The 12,355-nt window shown below is 46.2% G+C and overlaps 1 protein-coding gene across 1 annotated transcript in view; it reads right to left on the bottom strand.

Moving 5' to 3' along the window:
* Positions 1-6,934, bottom strand: part of WFDC1 (WAP four-disulfide core domain 1) — a 63,217-nt gene extending 56,283 nt beyond the window's left edge. Inside the window, exon 1 of the mRNA XM_055552240.1 lies at positions 6,802-6,934. The gene's annotated coding sequence lies outside the window, so the exon portion shown is untranslated. The remainder of the gene's footprint in view (positions 1-6,801) is intronic.
* Positions 6,935-12,355: the final 5,421 nt, after the last annotated feature.

Genomic DNA, 12,355 nt, shown 5'->3' with positions numbered 1-12,355 from the left:
AAATCGGGCTTCCCCACATACACAAGGATTGGAATCAGGCTGCTGGGTACTCATTCAATGGCCTCATTATGGTGCTGTCACCATCGACCGATTCCATAACTAAGAGTCCACGTTCTACCCAAGGCAACAGCGAGTCTTCTGCGTCATTTCTGGTCACTTAAGCATCCCCAGTGACACCATGGGATTATTTTTATTTCTATATACATCTGCAAATGGTTGTTTCTCAACCTCAAATCAATACATGATGAATAGAAAAAGCTAGATTCAAAAAGAGGCTCACTGAATGCTTTCTATTGGAATGAATATATTTTTGTATTGAACCAGCCCCAAAGGAACAGCGGACCTAAAAATCATAGAAACTTTAAACTTGGGGTCAAATTCCTGTTCTGGTCTTCTATGAAGCTGTGTGACCCTGGGCCAGATGCTCAACCTCTCTGGGTCTTGGCATCGTTATCCATGAGAATGGAGTGATGCAATCATATCCGAGACCTCCCAAATCACATAAGACTTAACTACATTGTGAAAGTTAGTAAATTATAAAGCATCACGCAACGTGTCAGCTACACTTTTGTCAAGCAGGAAGTGTGCGCCGGCAGTATTTGACAATTTGGACCTCCTGCTTTTTAAATTTAGGTTTATTCTGTCTCAAGTTCAAATGCTTTTCCTTAAATAATTAATATCTCTGCATACTTTAATCTTCAAAGCTCTCAACACCTGCAGCTGGAGTAAGATGGTACAACTGAAAGCAATTAAACTCTTACCACAGAGAAATGAAATTCTATGCTCACAGCTTGAAGAATAGATCCTGATGGTATCAAAGTGGTTGCTGACCCTCTGGAAAGACTTCCAAGTGACAGTGAGCACAGGTTGGCCACCGGGGTTCAAGACTTAAGGCAGAGCCATTCCTCTGCCCTTTAGCCTCCTGGGCATCCCTGGACTGTTGGAGCTAGGACTCTGAATCCACCTGGGCCAGGTCTGCAAGAAAAGTCACCAGGTCCTCTGCACCTATCAGTCAGCTGACATCCTTACTTTTACCCATTAAAAAAAAAATGACTCTGCCTTTTAAATCACAAAAAATACACTTGCAAATTAATTTTGCTATATTATGTTTCCAAGGATGAAGCAGTATAGAAGGGTGCTTAAGGCAAGGACTCTGATGTCAGACCCTCAAGCCCCTGACTGCTGTGTGGCCTCAGACAAGTTGCTTAACCTCTCTGAGCTTCTGTTGCCATATTTGTAAAAAGACAATATGAAAAGCCCTCATCTCGAAGCTGCTGTTGGGGCTAACTGAAGTCACGAAAAAGAGTGCAACAAGCCTTCTAGCATATAATGAAAAATGTGTCAAAAAGGATCCAGAAATAGTCACAACAAAGTAAGAACAGTGATTCTTTGTTAAGAGGAGAATGTGCACTTGGCTTCCTTGTACACAGTGGTAAATTTTGTATGAGTATATGAAAACAACACATGCTCATTCCAGAAAATTTAGAAAACATGGAAAATTTTTTGAAATAAAATAAATATTATTTTTGGCAATGCCAGCACATTTCTAGGGAAGAGATGGTGGGTCTTAATAAATACTCTTATTGTCAGCCAGGTAAACCCTATATGGAGTGCAGAAAAATGACCAAAATGTTGTCCTTTTCTTTGGATTCTGGTCATGGCTCCCAGGTGGCTCAGTGATAAGGAATCTGCCTGCCAATGTAGGAGACGTGGCTTTGATCCCTGGGTCAAAAAGATCTCCTGGAGTAGGAAATGGCAACCCACTCCAGCATTTTTGCCTGGAAAATTCCAATGCACAGAGGAGCTTGGCTGTTGCAGAGGAAGTTGCAGTCCATGGAGCTGCAAAGAGTTGGACATGATGAAGCACGCAGGCACATGGCTCCCAAGCACACCACCCAGAAGCTCAGGGGGCAGGAAATGTCTCCAAGTCCACTTAATTCCTCTATTTATCCATCCAACCAATGCCACTGTATGGCCATTCCATGCCAGTCCTTATGCCGGGAACAAAACTGACAAACTTCCAGCTCCAACCCAACTTTACCCTCTGCAACAAAGCAAGACACAATCTCAGCACATCAGACCCAGGCCAGCCCTGCTCCCAAGGCCCAGATTGCCGGGGGGGGGGGGGGGTCTGAGTGGACCATCACCCACCTCCGCAGCGCTGTCTGTCCAACCAGACTTGCTCTAAATACACAACTGATAGTTCTGTCTGTCCTTCCTATTTATTTAGCTAGGAAGGGTATTGGGCACAAAAGGCAAAATTTCTGCTGACAGCAAAACCAGTCAAAGAAACATTTCTTTTTAGGATAACAAATGTTTTTGTGTTCCAGCAGAGAACAATGCTTCTGCAGTGTTTTGTTTTTTTTTAATCAGGTCAATTATTTTATTGCTTTTAGCTTCTCAACCTTGCCCGACTGAGTGCTTGTTCTAGAATATTGAAGATCCCCGGGACAGCACACTTTTCTAGTGACCTTCTCATTCCCCTCTAAGGAAAATCACTGCCCTAGATTTTCAAAATCTCCAGGAAGGCAGAATATGTCTGGAGCAAACAGCTCTTAAAAGGCATGAGAGCAAATTATGAGATTTTTTTCCCCAGTGATAAAACACACACACACTTAAGCATAAGATACTGTTGTGAGGACATCAGAAGCAATCAAGACCCAGTTATTTTCTTTTTTAAACTTTCTCTGTGATTCTATAATTTGCCTTTTTTGTATAATTGCATAACCTTTGATCAGTTATCTTTTTTATAGAGTTACTAGCAATAATACCACTAAGAATACTTTTGAACCTTGACTGCTTATTTTATGCTGGATACATGCATTGTCTTATCTAATCCTACAATAATCCTACCTTTGAGGTAGCTTCACTGGCCTACTGTTAGCCCCATTTTACAGATGCTGCCGCTGCTAAGTCACTTCGGTCATGTGCGACTCTGTGAGACCCCATAGATGGCAGCCCACCAGGCTCCCCCATCCCTGGGATTCTCCAGGCAAGAACACTGGAGTGGGTTGCCATTTCCTTCTCCAATGCATGAAAGTGAAAAGTGAAAAGTGAAAGTGAAGTCGCTCAGTCGTATCCGACTCTTAGCGACCCCATGGACTGCAGCCTACCAGGCTCCTCCGTCCGTGGGATTTTCCAGGCAAGAGTACTGGAGTGGGGTGCCATTGCCTTCTCCATTTACAGATGAGGAAACTGAATTTCAGAGAGGCAAAGTAATCTGCCCAAGCTAGAAGTTTAAAGAACTGAGATTGAACACAGATGGTCTGACTTCAGAGTCTGCAAGCTTGATCTCCACATGATGACTGAACTTTGTATAAAAAGAAAAAACTACCTACTCGCAACAACAAAATAGAAATCACATCTAAACCTTCCATTTGGAGATAACAATTTAGCACCTTGACAGATATTCTTCCATTTTATTTTTCCTTTGCCTTTTTCACTTACCAAATGTAGCATGAATATTCTCTTACATCAACAGGCATATTTGCTATTCTGAGTACCCGGGGCCTCTGTTAATTGGAAGCTCCACCTTCATGATCAGAGAAACCAAGGAAAAGAAGATATTACAACTGGATAAAAACCTCAAGGATGACAGTCAGGACTGGGAACAAGGATTAAATTTGAATTCTTCTCTTTCCTTGGCTTCAGACAAAGCCTCTTGGTTTGTTATGAGACATGAGAGGTTACAAGACATCAAATGACCAAAGAACAAAGAAATTTAAAGGATCGGTAGCAGCTTTAACATGACCACGACATTTGATGCCCTCCCATTGAGGGCCGGGGCAATGCTGCCTCCTTTGAGTCAAGCGGGCTTGTGAGGGCGTTGACCAATAGAGTACAACAGAAGTGATGCCATGTGACTTTTGAAGTTGGGTCATAAAGGCCATGCAGATTCCCCTTGGCACACAGGAGCACTGAGCTGCAATGAAAGGTCCAGCCACTCGCGGAGGCCGCCATGCTGGAGGGGCCACCTGGGAGGCGCTCTGGCCAAGTGTCCCAGCTGAGCCCAGCCTTCTGCCCATCCCTGCCCAGGTGCCAGCCCCAGATGCTGAAGTCTCCCCAGGCTCTGGTTCTCCCGACTGACATCATACAGACACTAGCCCTTCTCACTGCATCCAAATTCCTGACCCACAGAATCCATGATTCATTCTTATGCATAATAAAGTGTTCTTGGGGGTTGGGGGACAAATAAATTGGGAGACCAGGACTGACATATACACACTGCTGCTGCTGCTAAGTCGCTCAGTCATGTCCGACTCTGTGAGACCCCATAGACGGCAGCCCACCAGGCTCCACCGTCCCTGGGATTCTCCAGGCAAGAACACTGGAGTGGGTTGCCATTTCCTTCTCCAATGCATGAAAGTGAAAAGTGAAAGGGAAGCTGCTCAGTTGTGTCCGACCCCCAGCGACCCCATGGACTGCAGCCCACCAGACTTTTCCATTCATGGGATCCTCCAGGCAAGAGCACTGGAGTGGGGTGCCACTGCCCTCTCCGATATACACACTACTACATATAAAATAGATAAGTAATTAGAAGCTACTGTATACTATAGTTGTTAATTGTTAATGGGTAATGGTAAATGCTGGTTCATTATACAACTGCTTATGTTTGCATATTGGTATTTTTATGGGTTTAAGTTTTTCCATAAAAAAAGGTAAACATCTGAGGGGAAAAAGAAAACCTACTGTAGAGCATAAGGAACTCTATCCAATATTCTGTAATGATCTGTATGGGAAAAGAATCTAAAAAAGAGCGGATATATGTATATGAATAGCTGTCTCACTTTGCAGTACACCTGAACTAACCCAACGCTGTAAATCAACTACACTCCAGTAAGAATTAATCTAAAGAAACTAAGTGCTCATTATTTTATGACACTAAGTTTGAGATGGTTTGTTTCATGGCAATGGAGTCCTGGAACAAAATTTGGTAACTGGAAATACAGATCAACCTAAACAAACTTTGAGCTGAGTTCTGGGCTACTCCGCTTGCATCAAGGCAGCACAAAACCAAAAATTCCCTAAAGGTCCCAACAGCTCCCTGGGCCTACCATGCCTGGGGCTCTGGCAGGCAAGTTTGGCTAGGAAAGGGCATCAAAACATAATTTTCAATAAGTTTTTTTAAAAGGCTTTTGTAGCAATATAGAATGAACATGTATAGAAAACCTATTGTGTTCATTAACAAGGGGACTGTGAAGCACATCCAAGAAGTACCTGAGGACCTAGTGTTTACAGGTACCTAAGAGCATCGAGATAAGATTGCTGGGTGAGATACAAAACCAGTGAGCCGTCTGTAGGGCAAGGCAACCACGTCCTCGTGGGTTTCTTTGCTAGCAGAGAGAAATCATATTCATCTCTACCAGACACAAATTTGCCGGTTAGAATGCTCACTTCAGAATCTGGACCCTAATGAATAGTAATAAGAAAGTCGAACAAAGGCAAGGTTCCTTAGAGAATTAAATATAAATAACTCCCCGGCTGGCCTGTTGGTCGAGGCTGTGGTGTGATATTGAAAGGACCAAGAGGCATCCATCTGCCTGTCTCTCAAGCTTTTCGTCATCTTCCTACTGAGAGTCCTGGGAGCACCTTGCCACCATGACCTCACATTGCCATTTGTCCTTGGAACACTGGGACTCCCTCCTCTAAAACTGCTCCTATCCTGACATCCTGAACTTGGACGTGAGTTTTGCCTTCCCTTTGCCACTGTCCTCCCAGAGACCTTGGGCTCCCAGTCCTTCTCCTAGGCCCCAAGTTCTCCCCCAACTCCCCTGTTCAACTAGAACCTTCTGGCCCCCAAGGCTCCTGGACCCTCAAGGTTCTCATACACCAACTAAAACATTCACAGTTCTGAAAACAAAGCCTCCAAATCATGAGGAAAAGACAATTGCTATTAATATAGATTTTGATGCTTAACATTTGTATCTGCTCACTGACCAGTCACACCCAAAATATTTCAGTACATCAACACCAGTCTGTCAGGGTGGAGTGGAGGAAAGGTGGGAGGGGAGGCTCAAGAGGGAGGGGATATATGTATACTTACAGCTGATTGACATTACTGTACAGCAGAAACCAACAGAAGACTGTAAAGCAATTATCATCCAATTTTTTAAAAAATGAATAAAGTAGAAAGCCAAAACAAACAAACAAACCTGATTCTTTCTTGTCCATTTTGAAGATGCCTATCTGAATCACGTACAGAGCACACCAAGGAGTCAGACCCATCCTAAAATCAATAAGCTCCTTCCTGTCAAAAGATTGCCAAACCACAATAATGGTTTTGCACAAAGCAAAGCATATCTTTGATGTGGGGCGGGGTTGGGCACACTTCAGAAGCTGGAGTTTCCAGGAGAAGAGGTCTCCTAAGGTCAGACCACCAGACCGTGGGCCTGCTTCTCTCCCTCCCTGTGCCCACCCTGGAGGCTCCCAACTGCCAACAGGGGCCTCCTGGGCTCCCAGTTCTCAGCTCCTGCCATTGGCATTTTCACCCCTGCAGCATGACGCTGGGGAGAACGGACCACGCGCTGTGGACCCGACCAAAACTCCAGCCCATTCCCCTCTGCATAGCTACCTGGCTGTCCTGCCAGGTACCCAAGAGCCCAGTGGTTACCAGGCAGAGATCCCCAACCACAGAGGGTGGAGAGCTGGCCTGTCAAATAAAGGGTGCAACGGGGAGCAAGAAGTTGGGGGGGGCTCACAGGCAACTCCCGCCCCGTCTAGCAGAGACCCTTCTCACTTCAGAGTGGCTGAGATGCTCAGCAGGAAGAGAGAGCCCGCTTGGCCTGTGACCCCCGAACAAACCTGGAACAGCATCTTTCTCTGTGGAGGCTTTGGAGCACGCGTCTTAGGGGCGGCTATGCAAGTTCCAATGTTCCCGGGGGGTTGGGGGTGCAGGAGAGGCCCTCTAAGACCCCCCCTTCACCCCTTTACAGGACGTAACCTGCGGCCTGACGAGGGGCGGCGACCCCCGAGGTCCTTTTGTTGGCCAGGCCACACAGACTCGGCCAGGCTGTTTGTTGTTCAGAATCCCCTGGGAACTCTGTAAGGGCCTCAGTCCCCATACAATGCCCTCGGGGGCCGGGGGGTGGTCCTCAGGCTCTCCCGGGGGTTCTCTTGGCAGGAGGAAAATCTGGCCAGGACCCCGTGACCAGGAAGGGAGTTCACAGTTCCAGCCCGCTTCCGCTTCCTTCAAGGCCAATCCTCACTCACTTCCGGCTTCTCATCCGGGAACTTTCCCTCGAAGGCCCTCCAGGCTTCCCAGGCTCGCCAGCTGCTCCGCGTCCTCCCTCCCATCTCCTGGAACCCAGAGGAAATTCCACACAGCCTGGCCTGCTGGATCACCCCTCACCTGCCTCCTGTCCTCCCTTCCAGGGGCCACTTCCGCTTCCTGGGAGGTGGGGTGGGGGGCGTCCTGGGAGGTGGGGAGCGTCTGACGAGACTCACGGGGCTCTGGCCCCAAATTCCCAAACACCTGCACCTGGGCGCCCTTAACTAGCAAGCTCCAGCTGACATCCTCTCTCCCCTAAACTCCTCCATCGCTTTCTAGCTGGGCTACAGCCCCCTCCCCCACCATCTGCTCTGTCACCCAACTGGAGATTTCGGGGTCACTGTAGCCTCCTCCCACTCCTCCACTCCCCAAGCACCTCCTGCCAACCTCCTCCTGAATCTTGTCTAGATCTGCCTGCCTACTCTGTTCGGGTCCTTGCCCTCTGCCTCCTGCCCTCTTTCCGTGGTGTCCTAACTGGGGTCCCTGCCTCATCTTTTTCTTCATCTGGTCTTTGCATCCTACCCCAGGTCAGATCTGGTCATATTCTTCCTGAGTTGTGTTTTTTTTTTTTTTTTTTTAATAACTGGAAGGCCTTTTGATTTAAGATCCAAGTGCCAACCCAGCATTCAAAGCCATGTTCTCTCTGACTCCCGTTTCCCTTTCTAGCCTCGTCTGACTGGCTGTGCTGACCACTCACCCCACATCTTGGCATCATCCCTGGTGGTGCACCAAGCATCTGGAGCTAACCTATAAAGCATTTTTGCCCAAACTATTTAACCCAAATGTTATCAATCCTTTAGACCTAATTTCCAGAAAGAGTAGGGGGAGAAGGACACTTGGCAACCATGCAGTAAATCTAGAAAGAGAAGCAAACAGTCTATGCCAACAACTGGCCTGATCACTTTAAAAAAACAGTGTCATGGGGGGTTGGGGCAAGGAGTGGGGAGAACAGAACACTGTTGGAAATTGAAACAGTAAAGAAACATAATCCACCAATGCCATGTGATCTTTCTTTGGATGTTGGTCTGAAAAAACACTATAAAAGACATTTTGGAGATGGACATTTGATTACAGACTATCAGCTGATGTTAGGGAATTTTTGTTAATTCTTACCAATTGTGTTTGGTGTGATGATGAGTTTTTTGATTATGTATAAAATTATTTTTCTGACTGTCTATGCTGAAGAATTCAACGTGAATTGCCATAGTGTCTGTAGTTCATTTTGCAGTGTTTCAGAAAAAATATATATATATTCATATATAAAGTCAGTATGACAAAATACTAGCAGTTATGAGCCTAGGCAGGGAATACAGATGTTCATTGTACCAGTCTTGCAATTTTTCTGCTTGTTTTTAAAATGTCATAATAAAAAGTTACAAGCACCTGGAGGGTGAGGGGAGCTGAGACCCCAGCCCCTGTTATGTTCTGTAATCTCCCAATCAAAATATATAAAACATCTTGTCTCCTTGGGGGGAGGGGGAGCGATTCCTCCTCCAAGTGAAAGGACTCAGCTGCCTGGCATTCAGAAGCAATGGCACGTGCTTACTTTGTAGCAGAAACTGTCCCCACAACTTCAGCAAACTGCCTGAGGGCAGACTTGCTTTCCAGAAGAGCTTGCATCTTTCACTGGGGATAATTACATCTTGAGCCATCTTTTTAAACAGAAAGCTGAAGCAGCTGTCATTAGTCCAATCATCTTCTTCCTTTCAGAAAAGGAAGGTAAAAGGGAGGTGGGAGGGAAAAGGTAAGCCTTCCCTGCTGAATTTTCTCTAGTTTTCCTCAGAGTCCCACGAGGATGGGAGGGAGGCTGGTTGAAGAAGAGACAGAGCTGGGCGTAACTGCAGGGTTCAGGGGTGACTGACAAAAAGCAGAGGTTCTGTGGCTAGAGTGGCTTTGAAAACCTGGCCACTCCAAAGCCATTTGCTATGACAGTCTGGTCCTAACTGGGAGCCCAAGGTTGAATCCAGCCCACTGACATGTCTTATTTGGCCCTCCATGGTGTTTTTTTTTTTTTTTAACTTATAAAAATTAAACACAACATGCATACTAAAGTACACACATTACTTGCATGGGTTTAACGCACTGTAATCAGCCCCCAGAACCCGCTATGCACCCCCAGAGGCAATCATTTTCCAGACTTTTATTACCATGGGTTAGTCTTGCCTGCTTTTGAGTCTCACTGTATCTGCTCATTTGTGTCTGGCTCCGTTCACTCAGCGTAATGGCTGGGAGACTCTTCCGAGTCGTTGCAGATGGCTGTGGTGTGTGCACCCTTGTTGCCCTGTGGTATTTCACTGTGGGAACACGCATGGTTTGTTTACGCACTCTCCTGTTGGTGGGGGTTGCAATTTGCTGCTGTTAGAGCAGCGCTGTGACAAGCCTCCTAACCCATGCCTTCTGGTGAGCATATGTGCACGGTCCTCATGGGCATACACCTAGGAGCGGAATTGCCGGGTCAGCAGATATGCACATATCTGCTGGCACTTGATAAATTTCTCATGAGTTGGCAACATTCAGAACGTGAGAGAGTGAGCATAAAAATCAGGGTTACAGCTCTCCCTTCAAAGTGTAAAGATCCCACAATATGGGACCCACATTCCACGTTTGTGACTGATGTTTTGGTTCCCCCACAATCCCCACCCAACCTGCCTCATGTCATCTCTCTTGGCTTCTGGAGGCCCCTTGACTTTGGGACTCTCAGAATGTGGGATATGATCCGAGTGTGCTTTTACTTCAAGTCCTTAAAAAAGATTACTTGGTTGCCTCAGTTTCCCCAATGAGGTCATGCTGAATGACCCCGGGGCATAAAGACCTTGATCTGGTCACTCCATTGGTGGGGGTTGGGGGTGCTGATAAATGATCTCCTTCTTCTCAGATGGCTCCTCCTCCCCCTGGCACCAAGATGCCTATTACTTTAATTTTAAGAAGAAGTTTTTTTGAATCAATACACATCCATGGTTTTTAAAAATCAAACAGTACAAAATGATATAGAGAAAAGGAAATTTCCCCTCTATTTCACCCCTTCCCCAAACCCTGGGGTTCCCTCCTCAGTTGTTGTTCAGTCACTCAGTCATGTCTGACTCTGTGCCACCCCATGGACTGCAGCACGCCAGGCTCCCCTGTCCAAACTATCTCCCCCAGTTTGCTCAAACTCATGTCCATTGAGTCGGTGATACCATCCAACCAACTCATCCTCTGTCGCCCCCTTCTCCTCCTGCCCTCAATCTGTCCCAGAGGCAACCCCAATTTCTAAGTTTTACCCATTTTCTATTCAACACACACACACACACACACACACACACCCACCCTTCTTGTCTACCTCAAACAAACTAGTGCTTTGAAAATGATCTGCACTCTGCACTTTACCTGTCTTGCTGGCCCTTTCATGTCAGTATGTATAGATTCTGCTTCTTTCTAACAGATGGAGTTTTTTCTTGCCTTTATGACCACCATTTATTAACCAACCCCCTAATGAGGAATATTTCAGTCATTTCCAATCTGCTGCAATCACAGACTATGCTGTGATGAATATCTTTATATGGTCTTTGCAGACATATACACGCATATCTGCAGAATAAATTCTTAGACATATGACTGGGGGCCAGAGGGCATTCAAATTTCTTATTTTGGTCAATAGTCCCAACTTGCCCTTTGAAAGGGTCATACGAGGGGAATTCCCTGGTGATCCAGTGGTTAGAACTCCACCCTTTCACTGACGGGCGGTATGAGTTCAATCCCTGGTCAGGGAACTAATATCCAGCAAGCCAGTCAAAACCGAAATGAAACAAAAGAGTCAGTTTACACTGCCTCCAGAAGCATCTGAGTGAGCTACTGCGGGCTCTGAAAAAATGCATATGAATCCTGGAAGTTCTGATTTCACTGACGTGGTCCAGTCATTGGAGTTTTTACAACTTCATCAGAGTGATGCTAAAACATTCCAGTGTGGAGAACCGCAGCTTTCATCACCAATGGCTCCCCCAGGCCAGGGAAAAGTCTGTAGCCCTCGGCAAGGTAGAGAATCCCATCATTTTTCATTCCCACCTTCCTGTCTGCTCTCTTGCATCATAAACTCACCACCTGCCCATCAAGGCTTAACAGGGGGTCCTGCTTGGGGAGAGTGTCCCTGGCCACCTGGTGAGCTGTGTGTGCTGTGATGCACGGAGCAAAGAGGCACAGGCTTAGAAGAGCCAAGATGTTCTGTTGTCAGCATGAAGTCTCGTGATAGGAGTATTGACACCGCAGTAATAGGCAAATGCTACCAACCAGCATTTCCCCCCACCCCCACCAGAAAGTCAGTTATTATCACTTAACAGCCCACCACCGTTTATTTGCCTCCTCTGCTCACTCGCAACACCCTAGGATCTGCTCTTCTCATGCTCTGTTATCAGGAGACTTGAGCTCCTATAATTATAGATAACGGAGATGATGGAAATTATTTCTCATTGAGCACTTACCGTATGCCAGGCTCTGAAGTCAGCACTTCCCATGCATTTACTCATTCACACCTCATAATCACCCTGTGAGGTAAGGACTATCATTACCCAATCTTTCCTGAGGCACGGAGAGGGAAAATGATTTGCCTACAGTCACACAGCAAGTGAGCAACCACTGTGGCAGAATAGATCTTGGTAAGCGTACGTTACATGGATGGATGGATCTTAACTTCTGGAAGCAAGTACTGGCAGGCCTGGGAAGGACCTTTCCCTCAACAAATTGTGAGTGTCTCTGATGCCTGGTTTGTTGCCTGCCTGCCCCTCCCCCAGTTAGGGTTTGTATTAGTTTGCTGTTGCTCCTGTAATAAATGCCAAAAAATTGGCAGCTTGAAACGGCACACATTTATTACGTCACAGTGCTGGAGGTCAAAAGTCTAAAATGGATCTCACTGGGCTTAAAGATATCTACATCTTAATCCCTGGGACCTGCAAATATGTTATAGACTTGGCAAGAGGAACTTTGTAGATATGATTGAGTTAAGGATCTTAAAATCCAAAGATTATCCTGGATTATCCAGCGGGCTCGAGGTAATCATGAGGGTCCTTATAAGAGGGAGGCAGGGGGCTCAGGGAAGGGGGACAGAAGCAGAGGTCA

This window comes from Bubalus kerabau, chromosome 17, assembly GCF_029407905.1.
Source record: "Bubalus kerabau isolate K-KA32 ecotype Philippines breed swamp buffalo chromosome 17, PCC_UOA_SB_1v2, whole genome shotgun sequence".
Lineage (NCBI taxonomy): Eukaryota > Metazoa > Chordata > Mammalia > Artiodactyla > Bovidae > Bubalus > Bubalus kerabau.
Note: the sequence above shows the minus strand (reverse complement) of the source record. Positions and strands in the feature narration are given on the sequence as shown.